Below are 9,626 nucleotides of genomic sequence, written 5' to 3'. Positions count from 1 at the left end.
GCGCCTGTGTAAACACGTTCGGGCGGGTTGGGCGAGCTTGTCTGTGCAAAAATGTTCGGGCGAGTCGGGCGAGGGCGTCCGTGCAAACCCGTTCGGGCGGGTCGAGCGAGGGCATCTATGCAAACCCGTTCAGGCTGGTCGGGCGAGTGCGTCCGTGCAAACTCGTTCGGGCATCTCATTTGAGGGCACCCGTGTGAAATCACTCAGGCTGGTCATTTGGGCGAGGGCGCGCCCTGGCAAATGAGCCCAGATCAAAAATGCTAAGTTGTGACCCAAGGTTGGCTTTGTACACGTTCGTGCAGCTCGTTTGCCCAGCTCTCCCTTGTCGCTTCGTTTTGGTCGTTCGGGCACCCATGCAAAATCGTTCAGGCGGGTCGTTTGAGGGCGCCCGTGTGAACTCGTTTGGGCGGGTTGTTCGAGCGGGTTGCTTGAGGGCGCCCGTGTGAACTCGTTCGGGTGGGTCTTTTGAGGGCGCCCGTGTGAACTCATTCGGGCGGGTCGTTCAGGCGGGTCGTTTGAGGGCTCCCGTGTGAACTCGTTTGGGCGGGTCGTTCGGGCGGGTCGTTTGGGCGAGTTGTTTGAGGGCGCTCATGTGAACTCGTTCGGGCGGGTCGTTTGGGTGAGGGCGTGCCCAGCTAAACGAGCTCGTATAAAAAATGCTAAGTTGTGACCCGAGGTTGGCTTTGTGCACGTTCGTGCAGCTCGTTTGCCCGGCTCTCCCTTGTCGGTTCGTTTGGGTCGTTCGGGCGGGTAGTTTGAGGGTGCCCGTGTGAACTCGTTCGGTAAGGTCCTTCAGGCGAGGGCACGCCCGAGCGAATGAGCCCGTATCAAAAAAGTTAAGTTGTGACTCGAGGTTGGCTTTGTGCACGTTCGTGCAGCTCGTTTGCCCAGCTCTCCCTTGTCGATTCATTTCGGTCGTTCGGGCGGGTCGTTTGAGAGCACCCGTGTGAACTCATTCGGGAGGGTCGTTTGGGCGAGGGAGCGCCCGGGTGAACGAGCTCGTATCAAATATGCTAAGTTGTGACCCAAGGTTGGCTTTGTGCACGTTCGTGCAGCTCGTTTGCCCGGCTCTCCCTTGTCGGCTAGTTTCAGTCGTTCGGGCGGGTCGTTTGAGGGCACCCGCGTGAACTCGTTCGGGCGAGGGCGCGCTCGGGTGAACGAGCCCGTACCAAAAATGCTAAGCTGTGACCCGAGGTTGGATTTGTGCATGTTTGTGCAGCTCGTTTGCCCGGCTCTCCCTTGTCGGTTCATTTCGGTCGTTCGGGCGGGTCGTTTGAGGGCACCCGTGTGAACCTGTTCGGGCGGGTCGTTTGGACGAGGGCACGCCCAGGCGAACGAGCCCGTATCAAAAATGCTAAGGTTTGACACGAGGTTGGCTTTGTGCACGTTCGTTCAGCTCGTTTGCCGGGCTCTCCCTTGTTGCTTCGTTTCGGTCATTCGGGCGGATCGTTTGAGGGCGCGCGTGTGAACTCGTTTGGGCGGGTCATTTGAGAGCGCCCGTGTGAACTCGTTCGAGCGGGTCGTTTGAGGGCACCTATGTGAACTCATTCGGGCGGGTCATTAGGGCGGGTCGTTTGAGGGCGTCCGTGTGAACTCGTCCGGGCAGGTCGTTCGGGCGAAGGCGCTCACGGGCGAACGAGCCCATATAAAAAATGCTAAGTTGTGACCTGAGGTTGGCTTTGTGCACGTTCATTCAGCTTGTTTGCAGGGCTCTCCCTTGTTGCTTTGTTTCGGTCATTCGGGCGGGTCGTTTGAGGGTTCCCGTGTGAACTCGTTCGGGCAGGTCGTTAGAGGGCGCCAGTGTGAACTCGTTTGGGCGGGTCGTTTGGGCGAGGGCACGCCCGGGCGAACGAGCCCGTATCAAAAATGCTAAGTATTGACCCGAGGTTGGCTTTGTGCAGGTTCGTGCAGCTCGTTTGCCCAGCTCTCCCTTGTCGGTTCCTTTCGGTCATTCGGGCAGGTCGTTTGAGGGAGCCTGTGTGAACTCGTTCGGGCGGGTCGTTCCAGCGGGTCGTTTGAGGGCGCCCGTGTGAACTCGTTCGGGCGGCTCATTCAGGCGGGTTGTTTGAGGGCGCCAATGTGAACTTGTTCACGCGGGTCGTTCGGGTGAGGGCGCACCTAGGCGAATGAGCCCGTATAAAAAATGCTAAGTTGTGACCCGAGGTTGGCTTTGTGCATGTTCGTGCAGCTCGTTTGCCCGACCATCCCTTGTCGGTTTGTTTCGGTCGTTTGGGCAGGTCGTTTGAGGGTGCCCGTGTGAACTCGTTCAGGCGGGTCGTTCGGGTGAGGGCGCGCCCGGGCGAACGAGCCTGTATCAAAAATGCTAAGTTGTGACCCGAGGTTGGCTTTGTGCACGTTCGTGTATCTCTTTTGCCTGCCTCCCTTGTCGGTTCGTTTCGGTCGTTCGGGAGGGTCGTTTGAGGGCGCCCGTGTGAACTCATTCGGGCGGGTCGTTCGAGCGAGGGCGCGCCCGGGCGAATGAGCCCGTACCAAAAATGCTAAGTTGTGACCCGAGGTTGGATTTGTGCACATTCATGCAGCTCCTTTGCTCGGCTCTCCCTTGTCGGTTCATTTCGTTCGTTCGGGCGGATCGTCTAAGGACCCTCGTGTGAACGCGTTCGGGCGGGTCATTCCAGCGAGTGCACACCTGGGTGAACTAGCTCGTATCAAACATGCTAAGTTGTGACCCGAGGTTGGCTTTTTTCACATTCGTGTAACTCGTTTGCCCGACTCTCCCTTGTCGCTTCGTTTCATTCGTTCGGGCGCCCATGCAAAATCGTTCGGGCGGGTCGTTTGAGGGCGCCCTTGTGAACCCTTTCGGGCGAGGGCGTGCCGGGGCGAACGAGCTCGTATCAAAAATGCTAAGTTGTGACCCGAGGTTGGCTTTGTGGACGTTCGTGCAGCTCGTTTGCCCAACTCTCCCTTGTTGGTTCGTTTCAGTAGTTTGGGCGGGTCGTTTGAGGGCGCCCGTGTGAACTCGTTCGGGCGTGTCGTTCGGGTGAGGGTGTGCCCGGGCGAACCAGCCCGTATCAAAAATGTGAAGCTGTGACCCGAGGTTGGATTTTTGCATGTTTGTGCAGCACGTTTTCCCGGCTCTCCCTTTTCGGTTCGTTTCGTTCATTCGGGTGCCCATGCAAAATCGTTCGGGCCGGTTGTTTGAGGGCGCCCGTGTGAACTTGTTCGGGCAGGTCGTTCGGGCGAGGGAGCACCCGGGCAAACGAGCCCGTATCAAAAATGCTAAGTTGTGACCCGAGGTTAGCTTTGTGCACGTTCGTGCAGCTCGTTTGCCCGGCTCTCCCTTGTTGGTTCGTTTCGGTCGTTCAGGCGGGTCGTTTGAAGTCGCTCGTGTGAACTCATTTGGGCGCGTTGTTCGGGTGAGGGCGCGCCCGGGCGAACCAGCCCGTATCAAAAATGCTAAGTTGTGACCCGGGGTTGGCTTTGTGCACGTTTGTGCAGTGCATTTGCCCGGCTCTCCCTTGTCAATCGTTTTGGTCATTCGGGTGCCCATGCAAAATCGTTAAGGCGGGTCGTTTGAGGGGGCCCGTGTGAACTCGTTCGGGCGAGGGTGCGCATGGGCGAACGAGCCCGTATCAAAAATGCTAAGTTGTGACCCGAGGTTGGCTTTGTGCACGTTCATTCAGCTCGTTTGCTCGGCTCTCCCTTCTCGCTTCGTTTCGGTCGTTCAGGCAGGTCGTTTGAGGGAGCCCGTGTGAACTCGTTCGGGTGAGGGCGCACCCGGGTGAACGAGCCCGTATCAAAAATGCTAAGTTGTGACCCGAGATTGGCTTTGTGCACGTTCGTTCAACTCGTTTGCCCGGCTCTCCCTTATCGGTTCGTTTCGGTCGTTCGGGCGGGTCGTTCGAGGGCGCCTGTGTGAACTCGTTCGGGCGGGTCGTTCAGGCGAGGCCATGCTCGGCTGAATGAGCCTGTATCAAAAATGCTAAGTTGTGACCTGAGGTTGGCTTTATGAATGTTCGTGCAGCTCATTTTCCCGACTCTCCCTTGTCTCTTCATTTCGGTGGTTCAGGCGGGTCATTTGAGGGCGCCCATGTGAACTCGTTTGGGTGGGTCGTTCGAGCGAGGGTGCTCCCGGGCAAACGAGCCCGTATCAAAAATGCTAAGTTGTGACCCGAGGTTTGCTTTGTGCACGTTCATGCAGCTCGTTTTCCCGGCTCTCCTTTGTCGGTTGCTTTCGGTCGTTTGGGCAGGTTGTTTGAGGGCGCCCGTGTGAACTCGTTCAGGCGGGTCGTTCGAGCGAGGGCGTGCCCAGGCAAATGAGCCCATATCAAAAATGCTAAGTTGTGACTCGAGGTTGGCTTTGTGAACGTTCGTTCAGCTCGTTTGCCAGGCTCTCCATTGTTGTTTCGTTTCGGTCGTTCGGGCGGGTCGTTTGAGGGCGCCCATGTGAACTCATTCAGGCAGGTCGTTCGGGCGAATGAGCCCGTATCAAAAGTGTTATGTTGTGACCCAAGGTTGGCTTTATGCAAGTTTGCGCAGCTCGCTTGCCCGGCTCTCCCTTGTCGCTTCGTTTTAGTCGTTCGGGCGGGTCATTTGAGGGTGTCCATGTGAACTCGTTTGGGCGAGGGCGCGCCCGGGCAAACGAGCCCGTATCAAAAATGCTAAGTTGTGACCCGAGGTTGGCTTTGTGCACGTTCGTACAGCTTTTTTGCCCGGCTCTCCCTTTTCGCTTCGTTTCAGTCGTTCGGGCGGGTCGTCTGAGGGCGTCTGCGTGAACTCGTTTGGGCGGGTCGTTTGGGCGAGGGTGCGCCTGGGCGAGCGAGTCCATATCAAAAATGCTAAGTTGTGACCCGAGGTTGGCTTTGTGCATGTTTGTGCAGCTCGTTTGCCCGGCTCTCCCTTGTCGCTTCGTTTCGGTTGTTCGGGTGCCCATGCAAAATCATTTGGGTGGGTCGTTTGAGGGCGTCCGTGTGAACTCGTTCCGCCGAGGGCGCGGCCGGGCGAATGAGCCCGTATCGAAAATGCTAAGTTGTGATCCGAGGTTGGCTTTGTGCTCATTCGTGCAGCTCATTTTCCTCGCTCTCCCTTGTCGCTTCGTTTCGGTTGTGCGGGTTCTCGTGCAAATTCGTTCGGGCGAGGGCACGCATGGGCCAACGAGCCCGTATCAAAAATGCTAAGTTGTGGCCCAAGGTTGGCTTTATTCATTTTCGTGCTGCTCGTTTGCCCAACTCTCCCTTGTCACTTCATTTCGGTCCTGTGGGGTCCCATGCGAATTCCAGATGATCCGAGCGACAGGTTTTGTTTCCATGTGAAAGGTGGGTTGGTAATCGAGTTGTGTTTTCATGTTTGCCTGAACGACGGCTTGGGTTGTTTCTATGGTTTCCGATTTTCATCTTCTCTCCATCCCCACTCAGTAGTGCATGAGCGGTAATGTTGGCCATGCTCGTCTTGGGAGGCATATGTGAACAATTCCCCTTCTGCTTTCCAAGTCCTTGGAGCTGTATGGGTTGTTGTGGTGTGGCTCCCTTGCTCATCCTGGTCCCCTTCGCTCCCCTCTAGATGATACCACCAACAGGTTTTGTTTCCGTGTGAAAGGTGAGTTGGTAAATGAGTTGTGTTTTTGCGTTTGCCTGAATGATGGCCTTGGTTCATTTGTAGGGTGGCCGATTTTCATCTTCTCTCCATCCCCACTCAGTAGCGCATGAGCGGTAATGTTGCCCATGCTTGTCCCGGGAGGCATGTGTGAACAATTCCCCTTCTGCTTTCCAAGTTCTTAGAGCTGTATGGGCTGTTGTAGTGTGGCTCCCTTGCTCGTCCTGGTCCCCGTTGCACCCCTCCAGATGATACCAGCGACAAGTTTTCTTTCCGTGTGAAAGGTGGGTTGGTAATCGAGTTGTGTTTTCGCGTGTGCCTGAAGGATGGCCTTGGGTCATTTGTAGGGTTTCCGATTTTCGTCTTCTATCCATCCACACTCAGTAGCGCATGAGCGGTAATGTTGACAATGCTCGTCTTGGGAGGAATATGTGAACAATTCCCCTTGTGCTCTCCAAGTTCTTGGAGCTGTATGGGCTGTTGTGGTGTGGCTCCCTGGCTCGTCCTGGTACCTGCGTGCCCCTCCAGATGATACCAGTGACAGGTTTACTTTCCGTGTGAAAGGTGGGTTGGTAATCGAGTTGTGTTTTCAAGTTTGCCTGAATGATGGCCTTGGGTCATTTGTAGGGCCGCCGATTTTCATCTTCTCTCCATCCCCACTCAGTAGCGCAAGAGCAGTAATGTTGGCCATGCTCGTCCTGGGAGGCATATGTGAACAATTCCCCTTCCGCTCTCCAAGTTGTTGGACCTGTATGGGCTGTTGTGGTGTGGCTCCCTGGCTCGTCATGGTCCCCGAGTGCCCCTCCAGATGATACCAGCGACAGGTTTTCTTTCCGTTTGAAAGGTGGGTTGGTAAACGAGTTGTGTTTTTGGGTTTTCTTGAATGATGGCCTTAGGTCGTTTGTAGGGCAGCCGATTTTCATCTTCTCTCCATCCCCACTCGGTAGCGCATGAGCGGTAATGTCGGCCATGCTCGTCTTGGGAGGCATATTTGAACAATTCCCCTTCCACTCTCCAAGTTCTCTGAGCTGTATGGGCTGTTGTGGTGTGGCTCCTTGGCTCGTCCTGGTCCCTGCATGCCCCTCCTGATGATACCTGCGACAGGTTTTCTTTCTGTGTGAAAGGTGGGTTGGTAATCGAGTTGTGTTTTCGGGTTTGCTTGAACGATGGCCTTGGGTCATTTCTAGGGTGGCCGATTTTCATTTTCTCTCCATCCCCACTCGGTAGCGCATGAGCGGTAATGTTGGCCAGGCTCAGCCTGGGAGGCATATGTGAACAATTCCCCTTCCGCTCTCCAAGTTCTTGGAGCTTTATGGGCTATTGTGGTGTGTCTACCTGGCTCATCCTGGTCGCCGAGTGCCCCTCCAGATGATACCAGCGACAGGTTTTCTTTCCTCGTGAAAGGTGGGTTGGTAATCGAGTTGTGTTTTCGCGTTTTCTTAAACGATGGCCTTGGGCCGTTTGTAGGGCAGCTGATTTTCATCTTCTCTCCATCCCCACTCGGTAGCGCATGAGCAGTAATGTTGGCCATGCTCGTCCTGGGAGGCATATGTGAACAATTCCCCTTCCGCCCTCCAAGTCCTTGGAGCTATATGGGTTGTTGTGTTGTGGTGTGGCTCCCTGGCTCGTCCTGGTCCCCCTCGTGCCCCTCCAGATGATACCAGCGATAGGTTTTCTTTCTGTGTGAAAGGTGGGTTGGTAATCGAGTTGTGTTTTCGCATTTGCCTGAACGATGGCCTTGGGTCGTTTGTAGGGTGGCCAATTTTCATCTTCTCTTCGTCCCCACTCAGTAGCGCATGAGCGGTAATGTTGCCCATGCTCGTCCCGGGAGGCATATGTGGAAAATTGCTCTCTAAGTTCTTGGAGCTGTAGGGGATGTTGTGGTTTGGCTCCTTGGTTCTTCATGGTTCCCTTGTGCCCATCCACGCGATACCAGCGGCAAGTTTTATTTCCGTGTGAAAGGTGGGTTGGTAATCGAGTTGTGTTTTTGGGTTTGCCTGAAGGATGGCCTTGGGTCATTTGTAGGGTGTCAGATTTTCATCATCTCTCCATCCCCACTCGATAGCACATGAGCGGTAATTTTGGCCATGCTCATCCTAGGAGGCATATGTGAACAATTCCCCTTCTGCTCTCTAAGTTTTCGGCATTGTATGGGTTGTTGTGGTGTGGCTCCTTGGCTCGCCTTGGTCCCCCTCATGCCCCTCCAGAAGATACCGGGGACAGGTTTTCTTTCCGTGTGAAAGGTGGGTTGGTAATCGAGTTACTTTGTCGGGTTTGCCTGAACGATGGCTTTGGGTCATTTTTAGGGTGGTCGATTTTCATCTTCTCTCCATCCCCATCCCTCTTTCCCATCCCAACGATAAGAATGTTGAAAGTTTTCTCAGCGCTCCTTTGGGCCTTTCTTGTTGCGGTCCCAGATGGAAGCCCCAAAACTCCGTCGTTGCCTATGTCGCTATCGTGCCCCTCGGTTGTTGCGAATAGAGAATTTTGACTGGGCTGGGCAGCCATTTGTGGCTCCATTGAAATTTGCTCCTCGTTATATTATTCACCTCCTCCCTATTTGGTGTGGAGGGTTTTTCTTTTCGTGTGAAAGGTGGGTTGGTAATTGAGTTGGTTTTTCGGGTTTGCCTCAAGAATGGCCTTGGGTCGTTTGTAGGGCATCTGATTTTCATCTTCTCTCCATACTCACTCGGTAGCGCATGAGCGGTAATGTTGGCCATGCTTGTCCCGGTAGGCATATGTGAACAATTCCCCTTCTGCTCCAAGTTTTGGGGGTTGTATGGGTTGTTGTGGTGTGGCTCCTTGTGATGGCTAGCCTCTTCATTGTTCGGCTATTTATGGTGCCGGTGTCTTGTGCTTGTACTATTTCCATGTTGGCGTTGTCAATTGAGATGCATACACTTAAGAGGGAAGTGGAAGGGTTTTGGTTGTAAACCACCTACCCTCCCTCTTGCTTGCTTTTTCCGTCGGGTGATGTGAGGCGTTGTTCTCCTTATTGTAAAGTCAAGGGTTGGCATTCCTTTCTAAGTGCACATCATTCGTGGTTGCGTTGGCACTGAGGTTTTGATAGATGTGTTGGCCCATATATTTGATCGAGGGGTTGGCTTTTCCCTTGCATCTTGCGTTCGTGGCAGGCTTTTGCGGCTGGAAATATTAAGTCACAACGTTTATGGGCATTTGTTGTTTGAATTGTGTATGCGCTCCTGGTCCAATGGGGAGGAGGCTTGCTATGTCGATGGTGGGGGCTATCTGGAAGAAGGATTTCGAGGTGGAACGCTTCGACCTCCCTCCTTTCCATGGAGGTGGCCGTAGGGGAAAAGTATTCATCGTCTAGTCGGTAAAGTTGTGGGAAATCTCCTAGGTTGCCTGTACGTAGGGTGCAGGGGGTGCGGGGCTGCCGAATCCCTCCTCCTGTTTGGATATGTTCTTGTATTGTGTAGCGAGCCTCTCGATTTGCATTTATTTCCTTCCTTTTCCTTCGCATCGTGGTTGCCGTAGGCGGTCAAGTGATCGAGGTCCACCATTTCTACTGTCGTGGGTGGACTCCTAGGTGGCCTCGGTGCGTGGCGTGGAGGGTCAGGGGGCACATTTCTAAGAGAGGTTGTGGGCTCGGTTGGTCTTGTTGTTTTGTTTCCTTCCGTTTTATTTCCTTCCGTTTCGTTTGCATTGAGGCTGCCGTAGGCGATCATGTGATCGAGGTCCATCGTTGCTGCTTTCCGGGTGGACTCCTAGGTGGCCTCTCTCTGAGGAGGGGAGGGTTGGGGGGCACTTGTTGTTTCAATTGTGTATGCGCTTGTGGTCCAACGGGGAGGAGGCTTGCTACATCGATGGTGGGGGCTATTTGGAAGAAGGATTTCGAGGTGGAATGCTTCGAACTCCCTCCTTTGCATGGAGGAGGTCGTAGGGGAAAATTATTCATCATCTGGTCGGTAAAGCTGTGGGAAATCTCCTAGGTTGCCTGTACGTAGGGTGCGTGGGGTGCGGAGCTGCCCGATCCCTCCTCCTGTTCGGACAAGTGTTCTTGTATTGTGTAGCGACCCTCTTGATTTGCATTTACTTCCTTCCTTTGCCTTCGC

This window comes from Pinus tabuliformis, chromosome 7, assembly GCF_031772625.1.
Source record: "Pinus tabuliformis cultivar Carrire ecotype Pingquan chromosome 7, CPIR1, whole genome shotgun sequence".
Lineage (NCBI taxonomy): Eukaryota > Viridiplantae > Streptophyta > Pinopsida > Pinales > Pinaceae > Pinus > Pinus tabuliformis.
The sequence above is the reverse complement of the archived record's forward strand: the minus strand, read 5'-3'. Positions refer to the sequence as shown.